This window comes from Mirounga angustirostris, unplaced genomic scaffold, assembly GCF_029215605.1.
Source record: "Mirounga angustirostris isolate CCGP_5_RB_7025 unplaced genomic scaffold, mMirAng1.0.hap1 SCAF_6, whole genome shotgun sequence".
In the NCBI taxonomy this organism is placed as follows: Eukaryota; Metazoa; Chordata; class Mammalia; order Carnivora; family Phocidae; genus Mirounga; species Mirounga angustirostris.
The window spans coordinates 37,399,271-37,414,576 of record NW_026991714.1 but is presented as its reverse complement, the minus strand read 5'-3'; the positions used below and the strand labels follow the sequence as shown (position 1 = coordinate 37,414,576).

General features: G+C 44.2%; 1 long non-coding RNA gene across 1 annotated transcript in view; it reads left to right on the top strand.

Moving 5' to 3' along the window:
- The window catches only part of LOC123846105 (uncharacterized), a 61,435-nt gene extending 52,105 nt beyond the window's left edge, over positions 1 to 9,330 (top strand). The window contains exon 3 of the long non-coding RNA XR_008506272.2: positions 3,503 to 9,330. This is a non-coding gene — a long non-coding RNA (uncharacterized LOC123846105). The remainder of the gene's footprint in view (positions 1 to 3,502) is intronic.
- The last annotated feature ends 5,976 nt before the right edge of the window (positions 9,331 to 15,306 follow it).

Sequence of the window (15,306 nt, the reverse complement as noted above, 5' to 3'; positions counted from 1 at the left end):
ACCTGGGTGGCTCAGTCGTTAAGCGTCTGCCTTCAGCTCAGGTCATGATCCCAGGTTCCTGGGATCGAGCCCCGCATCGGGCTCCCTGCTCCGCGGGAAGCCTGCTTCTCCCTCTCCCATTCCCCCTGCTTGTATTCCCTCTCTCACTGTGTCTCTCTCTGTCAAATAAATAAATAAAATCTTTAAAAAAAAAAAAAAAGATGTGTCTTTTATTCTGATACTATGGTCCTCTCTGTTTTTTAGGATTTAAGGTAATTTTGAATACTCTTTAAACAAATAGAATAACTGTACTTGAAATTCCAAAGTTCAGATCCCCCGGGGTTAGGTAGCTCACCAAAGGCCCTATACATCTAGTCAAGGGCAGAACTGACTTCGAATTTCTATTACTCACTGTTTTCTTCTAAAGCCACAGAGACACTTAATGTATGACCTGGGGTAAATGATTTACATCCTGAGCTCCAGATTTTGCCATCTGTAAAATGAGGGATAATAAAATCTGCTCTGGGTCACCAAGCATTCATGAGGCAAAAATGAGACAATGGAGAAAGAACTTTGCGGAGGAAGGTTTTTACACTGACCAAGGGCTTGGTCAGTCCATTGATTCTCGAGGCTCTAGCTGTGTGGATTTTTTGCTCTGAAGCCTCTATTAGTTTCCCAGGGTTGCCAGAACGAAGTACCACAAACTGGTGGTAAACAGAAATTTATTCTGTCACAGTTCTGGAGGCTAGACATCTGATATTGTGGTATTGGCAGGGTCATACTCCCTCCGAAGCCTCCAGGGGACTGTCCTTCCTTGCCTTGTCCACTGCTGGTGACCCCAGCTGTTCTTTGGCTTCTTCCAGCATAACTCCGTTCTCTGCTTTTGGTTTTCCATGACTGTCTTCTGTCTCTGTGACTCTGTCTCTTCACACAGTAGTGTTCTTTTCATGAGGAAACCAGTCATGTCAGATGAGTACGACCCCATCTTAATGTGATTTCATTGGCAATGAGCCTGTTTCCAAACAAGGTCATGTTCTGAGCTACGAGGAGTTAGGGCTTCAACACGTCGTCTTTGCAGGAGGGACACAACTCAACCGGTCACAGAGACCATCCAGGTAAATTTTAAGTTGCATTTTAAGTGGCATCAACTGCCCTGACTCTAAGGAAAGCAAATTTCAGTCACCCTACTTTTCCAAAAAGGACCGCTATGAGGCAAAAACAAAGGGAAGTGGGGAGGTAGGTGTGGGGGGGAGGAAAATTAAAGCAGCTGGTTAATCAATAAACAGAATCCTTGGCTCCTGAGGGATGGAGCACTTAAGAGCTCCAAAAGCTTGACCAAGCTTGAAAGCGAATTCCAGGCTGTGCTCACTCCTCAGAGAACTCTTAGCCAGAGTGCTGCTCCCCCAGAACAATCCGTATTGCCAGGGAAAGGTGAAGCTTTCTTAAGTCAACACACTTGGGCCTGAAGCAATATTTGTTGATGAAGGGTCTGAGCTGGGTCCCACTCTGCCAGGAGCGGACACACTGGTGGTGGGGGCATTGCCGGCCAGGCCCTGGGGCCAGTTGAATCAACACCAGCACTCTTCTTGTCTAGCGGCAAGCCTCTGCTTCCTTCCCAGAGAGTTGTTTTTTTGTTTTTCGTTCTGACTCAAAGGTCAAAGGCAGCTGTGTTCAATTCTCCCAAGGACTGGGCCAAAGAAGGACATGGTCACAAGGAACTCTGCTCAGATCGTGCAAAGCATTCTCTCTCCATGAAGTTTGTGGACCCTGAGACATGTTCCTTGAGGAAGACAGGGCTACATTCTGGTTTTTGCTGGCCCTTGGCACTTTTGCCTTTGTGGGTTCCTCGCTTCATACAAAAAATACTAAAAATCATGTTTTATGGTATAAATATTAGCGTAATACAATCTGGATTCTTATAGATTTTTTTTTAAGATTTTATTTATTCATTTGACAGAGAGAGACAGCGAGAGAGGGAACACAAGCAGGGGGAGTGGGAGAGGGAGAAGCAGGCTTCCTGCGGAGCAGGGAGCCTGATGTGGGGCTTGATCCCAGGACCCTGGGATCATGACCTTAGCCGAAGGCAGATGCTTAACGACTGAGCCACCCAGGCGCCCCTGGATTCTTATTATATATTTTATTTATTTATTTTTCTTAAGTAGGATCCACACCCAGCATGGAGCCCGGGATTCTTATTATATATCTATTGATATTATATATATATTTCCTTCTGGTTTTAAAAGAAATTAAAATGGAAACATTTTTGTTGGTCCCTAAAATATCATGGGTCCTCGGCACTGTGCCTACTGTGCCTATGGATAAGTCAGCTCTTGGAGAGAGGCTATGCTATTTTTAAGCATGTGGGCATGGGTACAGTGAGGGGGGTATGTCTGTATCTCTGGGTGTGAGTGTGATTTAGATCTAGGAGATGGTTTAACATCAATCCAGTCTGGACACAGAAGAATGACCAAGGTGACCTCTTGAGGCCCATGTAAGCTGAAGGAATAAGGGGTAAGGTACCAAGCCCTTTTTCTTTAGAGTTTGGTGCTCTCTTTCCTCCTGTGAACCCAGGTATATATCCAAATGGAAAGTGCATCTACCTTGTCAGTGGTTCCCTCACTTCCAAGTTCAATATGTGGATACCTTGCCTCATCGCAGGTCAAAGATGTAGAGGTGGATGTGCAAAAGAGGGTGATGAGAAGGGGAGGAAGCCAGAAGGGACTACCTGGACCACTAGTGGAAACAGGGGCCTAGGGCCCAAGATTATTGCATATCAACACAAATCCTGCCTCGCAGAGGGTCCCAAAAAACATTTTTTCACTGGGACCAGAGCTATTTTGAGCACAAAGTATTTCATCTTCCATCTAACCTAGCGCTTACCTACCTTCTCATCCATCGAGGAAAGTTGTACCAGTTTCACTGAGTCCAGGAAGCATTCACTGAGTCATTAGACTCACCTGTGCATTGGCAAACTTCTGTAAAGGGCCAGCTAGTACATATTTTAGGCTTTGCAGGCCTTACGGTCTTCGTTGCAAGTACTTAACTCTGCTGTTATAATGCAAAAGCAGTCATGGATAATATGTTAAAAAAAAAAAAAAAGGCCACAGATGTATTCCAATAAAATTTTATTTACAAAAACAGATGGAGGGCCAGATTTGGCCTGTGGATTGTAGTTTGCCAAACCCTGGACTACCCTAGCTTTCTCTCCTGACCACATCCTGTTCTTTCTTTCCAGAACATTTCTTGAGTGCCTCTTATGTGTTATACACTCTTAGGGACATTATTAGGTCTTAAATATTTAAGTTTTCCTGTTTTTGCCTCTTGTTTCTTCAGTGGCATCAAAGGCCCTGTTTTCTTCTGTATCCTCCACGAGGCTTAATGTAGCGCTGAACTGAGTATACTTTGGCTTCTTATGATAATTATTGCTTACATTTTTCTGGTCTTGAAATCAATGGGGAAGACATTAGTTAAATTCACTAAAATCCACCGATTTGTATTTGGTGTTCAATTACCTTCCTTTCAGACCTCTGAACTTTTAGAACTTAGCTGCCATGCTGTAAGGAAGCCCAGGATAAACTGCTAGAGAGGAGACCACGTGGAGAGGCCTCAGAGGATGAGGCACCATATGGAGAGAAGGGCCAGCCAGCCCCCAGTGGTTCCAATCTCCTTCGCTGAGGTATCAGACATGTGGATGAAGACTTCTTGGATCTCCCATCACAACTGAGCCTCCAGATGATTGCAGCAGCATGAGAGACATTGAGCCAACTGGCAAAAGAACCACCCAACTGATCCCAGCCCATATTGTAGAGTTGTGAGTAATAATCATTTAAGTCACTAAGTTTTGGTGTGGTTTATAATTCAGCAGTAGACACATTAATTGATAATTGATAGACACTAATTAGGAAGAGTGTATACACACACACACACACACACACACAGAGAATCCAACCAAGAAGGCGCACCAGGCCATACCTGCTAGATCAAAGACTTGTACCAGCAACTCAAGCCCAAAGACAAGGGCAGGGAAGGCTGGAACAAAACCATTGAGGTGGGGGAAATCGGAGGGGTAGACGAACCATGAGAGACGATGGACTCTGAAAAACAAACAGGGTTCTAGAGGGGAGGGGGGTGGGAGGATGGGTTAGCCTGGTGATGGGTATTGAGGAGGGCACATTCTGCATGGAGCACTGGGTGTTATGCACAAACAATGAATCATGGAACACTTCATCTAAAACTAATGATGTAATGTATGGGGATTAACATAAAAATAAAAAAAAATGTTACTACGCAAAAAAAAAACAAACCACTGAGGAATTGTTCTGGGTCTGAATGACAGATAGGATTTGAATATGTGGAAAAGAGCAATATGTGCAAAGAAGCAACGAGAGCAAAGGCTCATCCCTCTCTGGACTACATGCCTCTAAAAGAAGACTCTGAGTGTTAAAAGCATCCCTAAGGACGGACTCTAATGATGGACTTCCAAGAATGGTGATGTAAGGAGGCATTTTGGTATGTGGCTGAGGCACCCCCTCGTTTCTCTCAGAACATGCACGCGGATGTCAACTTACTCCACTTCCTCCTAAAGCCAGCCCTGATAAAAATAATCTATTATCAATTTAGAAAACTCCTAGGGCAAAATCCCCAGAACCCTAATAGGAGGTTCTCTCTTAGGAGGAATAGTCAGCAACAGCTAGGTTTACACTGCCTATTTTATAAAATGGCCAAATGCAAGTTTCAGGGTCCTGTTGTTATCCATCCTGGTCCATCCTGTTTACTAATGATTTGGTTTCTTATCTATGTACAACTTAATTTTTTTTAAAGATTTTATTTATTTGACAGAGAGAGAGAGAGAGCAGGAACACAAGCAGGGGGAGTGGGAGAGGGAGAAGCAGGCTCTCCGCTGAGCAGGGAGCCCAATGCTGGGCTCGATCCCAGGACCCCGGGATCATGACCGGAGCCGAAGGCAGATGCTTAACGACTGAGCTACCCAGGCACCCCTGTACTACTTAATTTTTGAAGGCTAATTGCTTCTCTGCCAGCTGGGTTTTTGGTTCCCTGATGGCAACACCATTGACTGAGATTCAAAGCTGGGCAATGATCACACTGTATTGGAGTTGACTGTTCTCTTCTCTGCAGTTCCCACCAGAGCAAGAGATTCTCAAAGGCAAAGATTTCTTCTGTTCAGTGTTTTGTCTCCAATGCCTACATATTGATTGACATATAGCAAGTGTCCAGTAAATGTGTAATGAATTAATGAGAAACCCAGGAATATGACAAGCACAAAACCAGGCACATTAGAGTGGAAGACATATCAGGCATAAAAGATCACTAACATTTATTGGCACAACTCTATTCCAGCTTCTGTATTAAGCATGTGATGAATTAGTGTTTAGCAAGTTTTAGTTACATCTGGAGAGGTTAAATTATTTATCCATAGCTGGAATTCAACTGGGCCCCTCTGTTCCCAAGTCTATGCTACACTTTCTAGCTCTCCTCCTGGATGTTGAATACTACCCAGCCACTCCTGTTTGAGGGTTCACCAAATAGGGACAGAGATGGAGGAGAGTTTGACAGGGGGGATCCCTTAGAGAACTTTTGCTTGGCCCTCAGGAATGAGGATTAGGTGCAGACAGAAGATGCCCTCAGAGTCTTTGAAGACCTTTTCATGGGCACAAGGAGGCAGGAGTTGGCACTCAGCCTGTGCTGGGATAAGGATGAGTCCCTCTCAGGCTGTTCTCATCTCCTTCAGGACCAAGTTACTGTTCTCTGGAAGGACTGACATGCAGGAGAGGTCAGCCCGACCTGCCTATTCATAGGGTGGAGCATTACAACTTGACTCTGTTTCTCCCAAGTTTTGTGATTAAGATCGGGAGCTCGGGGTGGGGCACGGGCTTGGCATTGGGGATGAAGTCGATGAGGGAAATTCAGACTCGCAAAGCGCAGGGTGGAGCTGGGGTGACTCAGGGGGCAGCACCCAGTGTGGGGCAGCCTTTGGCAGGCAGGGGCAGATCGGAGGAAAGTGTCTAACTGCATCCCCGTACGCACGGCTTTGTGGGCACTATTTGTCAGCTGCAGTGCAGTAAGTTAACCTGCGGCTTGGTCTCCAACAGCCTAGGCTCAAATCCTAGCATGGCCATTTACTCTCCCGATGGCCCCGGCAAAATCTTTTAAATTTTTAGGGCTTCAGTTTCCCCTTTATAGCATGGGACTAAAATGCTAGGTTGGGGTGACAAATAAATGGGAAAGTATGCTGAACATCTGTTCCCCTCCTTCTCCCTGTCCTGCTGGCCCTTGATAGTCCCCAGAGCCTTAAAGGTGAGCTGTGTCAGGCAGGGCCACATTATGATTCTCATGTGTCCCTTTTGCCTTTCTCAGTTGCTTCTTCCATAAAAAAATATTAAAAAATCTATTTTATGACTACATTGGTATAAAGAGGGATATAATCCAAACTGGGCTTATTATCATATATTCATTATTATTATACTCATTTTTCCTCTGATTCTAACAGAAATTAACATTATAATATTTTGGGGGGGGGGGCCTAAAAGTATCATGGGCCCTCAGCACTGTGCCTAATGGGTATGTTGGCTCTGGTGTCAGGCTATAAGCTATTCCTACAGGGGTGGGTCTCTTCCTTTTTCCTGAATCTTTGAGTCCCATTGCAATCGAAATGGTCAGGACAGTAAATTCACAATTGAAGAGACATTTTCCCCCTGAGATATTCACTGGGTCAGTGAGGGTGTGTGTTGCACATGACTATGGGTATTTCTGCGGTGGTCTCAGTGTATCTGCGCCTCAGGGTGTAGCTGTTTTGGAGTGGATGCAGGGTAGTGCGAAAGCCTAAATTATAAAGTGCCTGAAACTTTATTGGTTCATCCAACAAATTTTTTTTTGATATATTTGATATAAAAAAAAATATATATTTTTGCCAAGCTCTGTTATAGGAACTGGAGATACAGTACAATGAACAAGAAGACCAAATCCCTGTCCTCATGCAGCTTACCTTCTAGTGGAGGGAAATAGACAAGAAATGAAAAGATTATGTCAGGTGATAAGTGTTAAGCAAGGTGGGTAGAGAGAGAGGTATAAGTGATAAGGTGAGAGTGGAGTGTCTATTATATAGAAGATGATCAGGAAACACGTCTTTGATAAGGTGATATTGGAGCAGAGCCCCAAAGGAAGTGAGGGATGGAGCCACGTGGCTATCTGGGGGAATAGCATTCCAGGAAGAATGAAAGGCAGGTACAGGGCACCTGGGTGTTGCAGTTGGTTAAGTGAATGACTCTTGGTTTTGCTCAGGTTGTGGTCTCAGGGTTGTCCTGCATCGGCTTTGCGCTTGGCGCAGAATCTGCTTGGGATTCTCTCTCCTCCTCCCTCTGCCCCTCCTGCTCGTGCTCACTCTCTCTCTCAAATAAATAAATAAATCTTAAAAAAAAAAAAAAAAGGCAAGTGCAGAGACCCTGTAGCAGGAGGCTTCTCAGTGAGCTTGAGGAACAGAATGGAAGCCTGAGTCTGGAGCGGTGTGGCAGGAGATGAATTTAGACAGGCGGCACAGGGCCAGATCATGTAGAGCTTCATAGGCTGTTGTAAAGACTCTAGCGTGTAGTCCAAGTGTGATGAGAAGCCTCTAGAAGAATTTGTCAGAGGAGTGTCATGATCTGACCTAGGTCTTAATAGTATCACTTTGGCTGCTTGCATGGAATAGATCGGAAGAGGCAAGCACAGAGCAGGGAGGCCAGTTAGGAGACAATTTATACGGATGTGGACCAGAGGGTTAGCAATGGGTGATGCTGAGAAGTGGTCAAAATGGGGATATGAAGGTAAAGCCAACAAGATTGGCTGATATATTAAGATGTCTGGGGAACCCGAAAAAGAGGAGTCAAGGAAAACTTCCAAACGGGAAGCATGGAATTGGCATTTACTGACATGGGGCAAGGGAACAGGTTTAGAGAGGACTCCAAGAGTTTCGTTTTGAATGAGTTAATTTTGAGATGCTTTTCTTGGATAAAGATTATCAAACTGAAGCATTGGCCAGGGCTTTGTAGCCCCACAGTGACCAGTCTTTGGATGTGGGCTGCCCCCAGCAAGGGGGTGCAGAAATGAACCGGGGAAGCTCCCTTTAGCTGACAACATTGTCCCGAGAGGGGCAGGGCTGTGAGTCATCAACAGGCAACACTCATTGATGCTGAGGGAATGCATGTCTTAGTCCTAAAAAGGGGGGATCTGGATGCCACCTCATAGTATCCACTAGAAGCCACCTCTTGTGCTGTTCAAATCCACTCCATCTGGGAACGGTTTCTCTAGAACCATAGTTGGTCTGTTTCCTTGGGAAACTTATGGAAGGTTCGTGGGATTAACCAGCCACACCTCTCCCTGTCTCCACTCCTGGCCACAACCAATACTCATCATCTCCCTCCTGTACTACCCATTCTAGAGTCCCTTCATCCCTGGCTGGCACCTTCGCTGTTCCAAGTGGCTCACCTGGTGTTGTGACCCAGACCCTCATCCCTAAGGGATCTGAGCAGTGGGTCACCATGACCTTCCCAGATTAAGGCTGCTGCACTTTTCCATTTACCTTTGTAATGGGAGAGGGGGTATCAGGAGGCACCCCAGTAGATCATGTGAGTGCCAAAGATATTCTTCATTGCTCCCAGGGTGTAACACGGCATCCTGATGATTAGGGTTGATCACCTTGGCCAATGTGGCGATCCTTTTCTGTCTGCTAGTCTCTTGGCACGAGGAGACTGAGATGACCAGGCAGCAGCCATGGCTTGAAGCATACTGGAACTTCTACTGTACCTCCTCCTGGTAGAAACATTCTCCATTCGGGAACCAGGGCCTCTAGATCCACAAAGCCACAAGTTGTCAGGGCTGGAAGCACCAACTCCCCAAGGAGGTCACTGGAGTGATGGTGAATGGGTCTTCCTCTTGGTTCCTGGACCTATGTATTCTGCCTGTTTGAGACATGGTACTGTATAATGCTTGTTGATCAGGATGAGATCACATCCTGGGGACAACAGCACAACTTTGCAGTATATCAATTCCAAATTGGTGCCTTAGCTGCATCTTTAAGCAGCCACTTCGGCCCTCTATCAGGCCAGCAGCGTCTGGGTATGAGATAGGACGAGGGGATACCATGGTCGTGTGCCCACTCCCACATCTCCTTTGCTGAAAAGTGAAGCCCATGGTCTGAGGCAAGGTCATGCTTGATCCCATGGCGGTGGATCTAGTGTTCAGTAAGCCTTTGGATTGTGGTGTTGGCCAAGGCTCCACGGGCAAGAAAGGCAAATCCAAATATGGAATATCAACCAGTTGTTTTTAAATTAAATCTTTAAAAAAAAAAATAGGGGCGCCTGGGTGGCTCAGTCGTTAAGCGTCTGCCTTCAACTCAGGTCATGATCTCAGGGTCCTGGGATCAAGCCCCGCATCGGGCTCCCTGCTCCGCAGGAAGCCTGCTTCTCCCTCTCCCACTCCCCCTGCTTGTGTTCCCTCTCTCGCTGTGTCTCTCTCTGTCAAATAAATAAATAAAATCTTTTAAAAAAAATTAAATCTTTATTTGATAACTGGAAATGCCCATGCAGTTCTAAAAATTAAAACAGAGATCCCATGGATTCTTTTACCCAGTTTCCCTCAATGATACATCTTGCCAAACTAGCTCAATGTCGCAACTGGGATATCCACACTGATACAAATCAGATTGCCCTGATTTTACTTGTACTCATTTGTGTGTGTGTGTGGTTGTGCACATGCACTTAGTTCTATACAATTTTATCACCCATGTGGGTGTGTATACCCACCACCACTGTCAAGATACAGAACAGTTCCATCCCCATAAGGATCCCTGTATCGGTCTTCTATAACCACAGCTGCCTCTCCCTTCCTTCCCCCACACCTAATGCCGGACAACCATGGATCTCTTCTCCAGTTCTAAAATTTTGTCATTTCAAAAATGTTTTATAAACATTATTATAAAACAGTATCTAAGTTTTAGGAATTGGCTTTTTTATCACTCAGCATAATCCCTGAAGACTCATCCAAGTCCTGTTCATCAATAGTTCATTCTTTTTGTTGCTGAGTATTCCATGATATGAATATACCACAGTTTAACTATTTATTCACTGGAGAACATCTGGGTTGTTTTCATTTTTTTAGCTGTAATGAATAAAGCTTCTTTGAATTTTGTGTACAGCTGTTTATGTGAACATAAGACTTCATTTCTCCGGGATAAATGGCCAAGAGTGTAATTGCTGGGTCATATGGTAATTATATGTTTAGTTTTATTAAAAAACTACCAAACTGTTTTCCAGTGCAGCTGGATCATTTTACCCTCCCACCAGCAATGTGTGAGTGATTCAGTTTTTCTACATCCTCACCAGCATTTGATGACACGATTTTTTATTTTAGTAAGTATGTAGTGATATCTCACTGTGGCTTTAATTTGTATTTCTCTAATGGCTAATGATATTGAACATCTTTCCATGTGCTTATTTGCCATCTGTATACCTTCTTCAGTGAAGTATCCATTCATATTTTTGCCCATTTTATAATTGGATTTTTTAACTGTTGAGTTTTAAGATTTTTTTTTTTAAAGATTTTATTTATTTATTTGAGAGAGAGAGAATGAGAGAGAGCACATGAGAGGGGGGAGGGCCAGAGGGAGAAGCAGACTCCCTGCCGAGCAGGGAGCCCGATGTGGGACTCGATCCAGGGACTCCAGGATCATGACTGAGCCGAAGGCAGTCGCTTAACCAACTGAGCCACCCAGGCGCCCGAGTTTTAAGATTTTTATATACGTATATTTTTAGACACCAGTTCTCTGTTAGACATATGTTTTGCAAATATTTTCTCCCAATTATTGTTTGTTTTTAAATCCTCTTTATAGGGTCTTTCACAGAACAAAAGTTTTACATTTTGATGAGGTCAAATTTATCATTTTTTCCTTGTGGGTCATGCTTTTGGTATCAAGTCAAAAAACTCTGCCTAGGGCACCTGGGTGGCTCAGTTGGTTAAGCGACTGCCTTCGGCTCAGGTCATGATCCTGGAATCCCGGGATCGAGTCCCGCATCGGGCTCCCTGCTCGGCAGGGAGTCTGCTTCTCCCTCTGACCCTCCTCCCTCTCATGCTCTCTGTCTCTCATTCTCTCTGTCTCAAATAAATAAATAAAATCTTAAAAAAAAAAAAAAAAACTCTGCCTAGCTCTAGATCCCAAATATTTTCTCCTGTTTTTTTTTTATTGTTGTTAGTTTTATAGCTTTACATTTTATATGTAAGCTCGTGATCCATTTTGAGTTAATGCATGAGGTAATGCATATGCATTTGAGTTAATGAAATATGTCTAAATGCCAGTCAAACTGGTGTTTCCTCTTCCAAAATGAAGAAGTTCCAGTGTAATCAACTTGCCACAAGTGGCTGGCTTGTGTCCTTGAAGGATGGTGCTGGATTGGGGGCTGAGTATCAGCCTCTGTTCGTGGCAGGTTGGTCATTTGTGGAGGCAGTAGACTAGCCTTTGTGACTGGGAGTTTGCACAGAGGTAGCCAGTGACAGAAGCTATCCGAGATCCACTGGCTGAGTCATTCTGTCTACTTGGGTTTAGTGGCAGTTGTTTTCTGGTGGCCATTAATACGTGGCAAAATACTTCATACTTCATGCCTACTTCCATAGGTCTATCCACATGACTCTCCCTCAGACCTCCCTGTTCCTTATCTTCTAAGCTTTGTCCTTCCCAGGCCCCTGACCAATACTGCCAAACTATTCATCACTACCTAGATATTCTTTACCTCAGGCTATTTATCTTTTCTTACAAGAGAATGACAGGTGCATGGAAGCTCTGTTATGAAGGTTTCCCCTCACCACTGTTTTTCAGGGCTGCCCCTGGATGGGTTGTAACGCAGCACCAGTCCACTTGTGGCGTGACCCATCTGTGACCCAAGCTTGGCTTCTTCCTCCTCTATCAGCCGATCATAGAGCCCCACCTCATGTATCCAAGTAGGAGCTGAGGGAAATGTGGTAGTTGACACCGGTGTCCGGAAGCTATATAGCCTTTCTAATCTAGCCTCAAAATCAATACATCATCACCACCTTGTTCAATTGGTAGAAAACAGTTACAAACCTTCCCAGATTAAAGGACCAAAAAGAAAAAAAAAAAAAAAATCAGACTCTACTTCTTGATGTGGGTATAGCAACTCACATTGTAGAGGAGTATGTGGTATGGGAGATCTTAGGTTATCTTTGGAAAATACAACCTGCCACAACAAGGTCTCTCTACTCTGGCTGCTAAGAACCTGAATGATTCCCAGCCCTGCAGGAGCCCTCGGAATTTTTCAGCTTATAGCTCCCAGAAATTAGTCTTTCTCCAGTGGTTTGTCTTTGGCCTGGTCCTGTGAAGTATCACCCTGTGCATGTACAGACTGGTGTTCGTCCAAAGAGTCAACTCCTCATCCATAGCTCTTTCTCCATGTAGCTCCTTCCTTTTTGGCATTTACCTAGCAAATTTTAGCTGACTCAGCTTCCCCAAACTCTAATTTGCCTCCTCAGTTCAGCAAGACCACTGGGCTCTGTTACGGTTTTCCCAATCTATAAAAATTGCAATGGTTCTGTAAAGGAGGCTGAGTAACCTGAAAATTTCCTCCACAACTGAGGGCTCATCTCATTTGTTTCCCTTCCCTCAGGGATCACAGTCCTGGTCTGCCTCTTGTCCAAGGTCTAAAAATAGTTGTTTCATACCTTTGATCCAGTTTTTTTGTTGGTTATGGTGACATAGTACTTCTCATTTTTTCATGGGTGGAAGCAGAACCTGAATATATTTTGAAGATAAAGCCAATGGGATTTGATTGTGAGTTGGATATAGGTTGTGAGAAAAAGAGAGATGTCAATCAAGGATGACTTCAAGTTTTTAGGCCTGAAACTGGAAGGTTAGCATTGCTATTACCTGAGGTTAGATCAGAATTGGGGTGGGGGTGGGGGAGTAAATTAGGAGTTAATTTTAAAAATGTTAAACCTAAATACCTATTAAACATCCAAGTTGGGGGGCACCTGGGTGGCTCAGTCAGTTGAGCAGCTGCCTTCAGCTCAGGTCATGATCCCAGGGTCCTGGGATCAAGCCCTGCATCAGGCTCCCTGCTCAGCGGAGAGCCTACTTCTCCCTCTCCCTCTGCCTGCCTCTCTGCCTACTTGTGCTCCCTCTCTATCTCTCTGTCAAATAAATAAATAAAATTTTTTAAAAAAAATTCAAGTTGGGCTGTCAACTCTTCAGTTGGATATAGGAGTCAGGTGCTTAGGTTGGAGATCAGGCTAGAAATACACACTGGGAATTGTCTCTGTATAGATGGTATTAAAAACCATGAATCTGAATGAGATCACCAAGGAAGAAAGTATAGATAGAAAAGCGAAGTCCAAGGACTGAGACCTGGGATGCTCCAATATTAAATATTTGGGGAGATGAAGAGGAACCCTGGAGTTGTTTGTGCTAACTCTCCCTCTCCTCTGTCCCCATTCTCTCTCGCTCCCATGACTGTGCCCCATTCTGTCTTTCTGTTTTGCTGGCTCTGACTTCTGCTGACTTGTTTTGTCCTGTGGCTATCCCAGTCTGGGCCTGACAGATCAGTTCCAGGATTGACATTGAGCCTCAGAAACTGCTCTAGCCAATCGATGTCCTCAGAGTACTCTGGCGTCATTTGAGATCCATCTGGCTCCATCAGGACTGACTCCTGCCAAAGTATAGGGTGAGAATAAGGCGAATGGCTCATGACTTCCAGAGTGAGCAGTTCCTTGGCTAGAACTATCATCTGTGATAGTACCCCCCTTGTTGAAAGCTCAGAAGAACAGAGAAATAGCGGATATATCATCCTAGACCAAGCCAGTTTCTTCTGCCAAAGATTCTGTCATGCACAGTATTGCTGTGTGGGCAAACTTGGTAATTGTACTCAATGCCATTGGCCTCAAAACACTAAGTGTATATTTTCCAAATATCTCCAATTTCCCCATAGCAATTTATTAGTGACTGGATGGTAGTAATCAATATTAGCATCATTCATCTAGCCACATGTGAAAAGGATTAGATAAGGAATTTTATCATAGTACTATTTATAAAAGTAAAAATATTAGAAATAACCTACAATGACTAACAACAGGAGTCAATATAAGTATGTTGTGGTACACCCATAATAAACACACATTAAAATAATTTTGCAGATATGGGAAGATGCTTATAATATATTGCTGATTTAAACTTTTTTTTTTTTTTCCAGAGAGGGAGAGGAGGGGAGGGGCAGAGGAAGTAAGAGAATCCTAAGCAGGCTCCAGCCCCAAGCTTGATGCAGGGCTCCATCCCACAACCCTGAGATCACGACCAGAGCTGAAATCAAGAGTTGGATGCTTAACCAACTGAGTCACCCAGGCGCCCTGATTTATACACCTTAACAAGGCAGTACAGTGTGGTGTTTAAAAGCGCTTTTGAATAAACAGATTTAAAGAGAACTCCATACCTTGAACTCTAACAATTAATGGCTAGGTAGAAAAGGATGCAAAGGAGACTTAGCAAGATCAGGTCAAAGATACAAGAAAAGCATTGTGTCATAGAAGGCAGGGGAAGTTTTTTTTTGGTTAAGAAAAAAGGAATGGTCATTCAACCATTCAATAGAGTCAAATGCTGAAGAGGCAAGATGAGAATTGAAAGATTGAAAGATGACCACTGTATTGACCGTGGGTATCACTGATGACCATTGCCAGAGATGTTTTAGCAGAATAATGAGAGTAAAAGCCAGACTGGAGTGGGTTGAAGGATAGATGGGAGGTGAAAAAGTGGAACTATTTTGAGGAATTAGATTGTGTAGGGGAAGAGAGACAGAAGGCCACAGATAGAGGATGTATGTTCACGGATTCTCTTTTTATTGAGAGAGATAGGAGTATGTTTAAATAACCATAAGATGGACCCAGTAGAGAGGAAAAGACTGGATACACAAAAGCAAGATGGGATAAATTACAGATGAGGTTCATGAAAAGGGGCGTGAGGATGGGCTATAAAACACAAGTGTGGGAATTGCTCTTGGTTAGTTAGTAGGAAGAAGGACTCCAATTGTAACAGGAAGCAACAAGTAAGGGTGAATGTGTGTGTGGGTAGGTTTAAACATTTGGTAACACAAAGGAAGGACTCAATGATGACTTGTGTGGAGGGCATCAGAGGGGTCAGGGGAGTGGGGAAGGTTTGAAACAGTTGTTGATAGGAGTTGATAGGAATGTGAGCTGACCAGAGTCAAGTAGTAAACTTTCAACCACCCTTTTGTCCCATGTGGGGCTAGTGATCCTGAATTGTAGTGGAACCCATCTGCC